Raw genomic sequence first — 4031 nt, forward strand, 5'->3', positions numbered from 1 at the left:
CTCTAACACCTCAGCTACACTGACCTACGTTCAGTTCCTGAAGGGAATGTAACTATCCGTAACCAAAACACTTATTAATTTTGCTCACAATTTTGTAATCGTCTATAACTTTCTAGATCCACTAGCACTCAGCTCCGGCAAAGCAATCCTTGCAAATTTAAGCAGGAAGGGAAATAAATGCCATAGTCCAGGAAGTGCTCTCCCTACTGTTTGTGGGGAGACTTCTTATCTAGATTTCATGCTTTGCTTTACTGTTTTTCTTCTTCAATTACTTCACTCCCCCTCATCAAGCCTAATGAATGCATCCATCCAGGAAATCGTAACAACATGGTATACAATAACTTCATGCCATAAAGTGGTTACTTTGCATGTTCATGAAATTATTGTGTATTAGTAGTCTTAGATCATTAGGTAGCAGCTCCTTAATCAAGAGCTATTTGCATTGCTACCCTCCAACAACACAACTGTACCATAACTGTACATACCACCTTATGAAATCTAACACAATACTCAATCAAAGAGCCAGAAACAGAAAATTAACAGAAGCTTAGCCTTAATTTTAAGGTTTCATTGAGTAATAGAATTATTAATATTCTATCTTAAGCTTAAAAAAATAATTTAATTGAAAATTTTTATATTTTATAATATATGAGTTCAGGATTCTTTTTTCCTAAGATTTATAGCTTCTTTGAAAAAAAAAATTATTTTCTTACTTCCCTAATACAACTTAAAAGTAAAAATTTCTGCCAGTGTCAGCAAATAAAACATCCCCTTTGACACCAAATGTTGGCAATAAGATGAAAATAGAGTTGTTCTTTTTGATATTAACGGATCTTATTCTTTGAAGTCTGTAACTATAATTTTGGATTCTTACCAACAATCTCATAATTGTGCATGGAAGTGTATAGGTCACAGACACAATAGGAACCTGCAGCAACTGTTTGGGGTCCCCGTGGCACAAAATACCACCTGCCATCTAAATCTAAGAAACCTTTCTCTTAGTGTTTCGTTGTAACAATAGAAGACAACTTGATAATATCTGCTTAATGTTTGAAAACCTGAAAGGCTGACCCAAAATGCACTCAGGTCAGTGAGTCTTTCTGTGTGTCCTCAGGCCTTTTACTAACTTATGATGTCCACCACCAACTGACAGATTAAATCATTTGCATCACTCATGCAGATATAAACTAACAAATTAGGCATGCAGCTAACTAAGGAATTAAATTTACTACAGTCTGCCACTACCTGATTTGCCTGGATGCAGTGATTTCTTATACTGATAACTTGTAGGTACAAAAAATGCTCATGGACAATAAAATAGACTTTTGAGATATTTTATAGATATATTTTTTAACTCATACGAAGCCTTAGTTTGGGCTGACATTTGCTCAGTATTTGTAAAACAGTGCTACAAACTCGCAACCACCAATCAGAAGCTACATCAAATATGCTGAAACAAGCACTTACATAAGTGTGTGCATTTCATGATCTTGACAGTGGATAAATAAGTAGGGATAGCCTCTTTTCCACCATGCTTTCAACTGGATGGCTCCTCATCCAGTTGAAAGCCAGAGCTTTGGAACATTAAAAACATGGCAGGAATAAAGAGTCTTGTGCTAAAACAAAATACTGAAAGCACCCCAGAAAAAAATATATTCAATGTTTACCTCTGACAGGCAGGTTCAATAATCAAACATGCATGATTTAACTTCTTAAAATATATTACCTCAAATGCTTGAGATGGCCCCCTAATCCATGCCTTTCAAAAAACCAATTAAGTTTATGTCAAAGAAGTTTAAGAATCTCAAGCCAGTTACAAATATAAAGAAAATTCCACTGCACAAAGAAGTTACCAAAACTGGCACTACTGAGCAATGTCAGAACAGAGAAGGGCTTGAACTTCTCTAAGTCAGGTGTAAAAAACCGTGGGCAGGATGCTGTCAGAAAACTTTTAAGTCTTTAAGTACCATAATGTGTCTGTTCTGTACCTGTATGGTCACAGAACCAAAACTGACAGAGTTCAAGAAGTGTTTGAACAATGCTCTCAGGCACATGGTGCAACTCTTGGGGCTGTCCAGTGCAGGGTCAAGAGCTGGACTTTGATGATCCTTGTGGGTCCCTTCCAACCTTGAATATTCTGAATCTGTAAATAAAAAACCGAAGTAATAAGACTTTTTAATTAAACTCTGCATAATTTTTATTGTTTAATACTCTGAGCCACACTGAAGTCAAATCTATAATATCTGATTATGACTCCCAGCTGCTACTGTGTATGTTCTGCAATGAACACTTGAATGCATCTGCTATCAGTAACTAATTTGTCTTACTTTGGCCCAAAGCTGTTATGACTGGCATTTCCATCACTCTAACACCTTCTGTGCAACCACACTGACATAGATATTTGAACATTTCATACTCACCTCTGATTTTCCTGAGTGATTTTCAGTTTATTTAAAATTTCTGTGATATTTCCTTCAACTTCCTGTAAAAAAGACATAAATGATGAGAAACATTGAAATACCTTTTGGTATATAACAAAAAAATCTGCAGCAATACTAATTGGCAACATGTCTGATCAGCATTTAAAATACTCCGATACTTTTTACTCCATTAACCTTGACATAAATTATAGTAAGTAGTCTCTGTGTGACAGGAGTTTTAATTTAGCACTACATCTCAAGTTACATATGTCTTTGAGTCTGACATAGAGCCTCTCCTCTTGCCAGTTTTTTACCTTGAGGGAAACTGAACAGACAGTAAAACCAGGTCTTACCATGTGAACAAGGAAGGCTGTTGATAGCTTTGTTTTCGCTACAGCCAGTACTATGCTACAAATGACTTGACTTTGTCCTTCAGCATCCATGACAATTTCTGCCTTTTAGACGGAGCAGCTAGACAAAACTCTGAACGCAATGAGCTTTGTACTTCACATTTCACCTATATCTGAAATGATGCCTACTTTTTTGGCTGCTAACATAGAGCTTCAGACTTCAGAGTGTGCAGCAGAACCAAAAATTGTTTTATTCAAACTACTACTCACTTCTCTCAAGACATCTGTTAGTTCCTGTATTTTACGGAAGTCTTTCCAAGTTCCTCTTGCTGAGCTGTTCCATGAATTTTATATGTCAGAGTTATCTACCACAGGCTTTTACCTCCTTCCAGTGCCTTCAGTACAGTTGGAAGGAGAAAGATTTTGCAGCTTTGGTTTACATATCTGGATCAAAGTACTCTTATAGCTCTCCACAGTAGTTTAGGAAAAGTAAAAAAAGATGGAATTGTATCCCATACCTTTCCACTTTCTAGCTGGCAAAGCACAGCAGGCCAAGTCTGGAACTTGCTGGAGCCAAAGAGAAGATTTCCAGGCATCTGGGATTAGAGCTAGTGAAGGTAACTCATGTATAAACTAGTTTGCAGCGTGCCTGAACCGCACTGGGTTCTAGGGAAATAAGTTTTATTTGGCATTGGAGAAACATGTTTGATGAGTTGACTTTCATAATTTGAGCCTGAAAAGGCAGTAACAGATCAGTTAAACTGATCTGTTAATATTCCAGCAAAAGAAAACAGAACACACACACTTATCTTTTTAAAAACTAAACCTGTGTGGCAAAGAACATGTACTTATGTAGCATTATTAAATGCTTTCAAAAGAATACGGCAATGCATTAGTTTAATTAGATTGCTCTTAAATTATAATGGGCTTTCCCTTTCAAATGAGGAGTTTTAAATGTTGAATTGCTGTTACAAATGGTATTACAAACTCAGAAAGCCTACACAAGGATTCAGCCAAAGTGTGCTTGAGGGGCCAACTCTCTAAAGGTCTGCAGGGGCCATTCCATTTTCCCTTACGGCTGCTTAAGGAGTACAAGGGGTTTCACTCCCTTGCTGACGTGGCTGTCTCCTGTTGGGACAACTATACAACATTGCCATCTGCTGACTGTGCTTTCTCATTACAGTACAGACAAGCTCGCCCCCCTCCCCCCCCCCAAAAAAAATCCCCCACTCTATAAACCAGCAATTTATATTTAAAGACC

At 37.2% G+C, this 4031-nt stretch overlaps 1 long non-coding RNA gene across 1 annotated transcript; it reads right to left on the bottom strand.

Moving 5' to 3' along the window:
- Positions 1–1318: 1318 nt before the first annotated feature.
- LOC109143523 lies at positions 1319–2989 on the bottom strand. Its single transcript, XR_002043750.3, has 3 exons — positions 2774–2989; positions 2421–2482; positions 1319–2143 (listed from the first exon to the last, which is right to left on the bottom strand). It is a non-coding gene; the product is annotated as an uncharacterized LOC109143523 (long non-coding RNA).
- Positions 2990–4031: the final 1042 nt, after the last annotated feature.

The sequence above is a fragment of the Corvus cornix genome, chromosome 3 (assembly GCF_000738735.6).
Source record: "Corvus cornix cornix isolate S_Up_H32 chromosome 3, ASM73873v5, whole genome shotgun sequence".
Taxonomy (NCBI): Eukaryota; Metazoa; Chordata; class Aves; order Passeriformes; family Corvidae; genus Corvus; species Corvus cornix.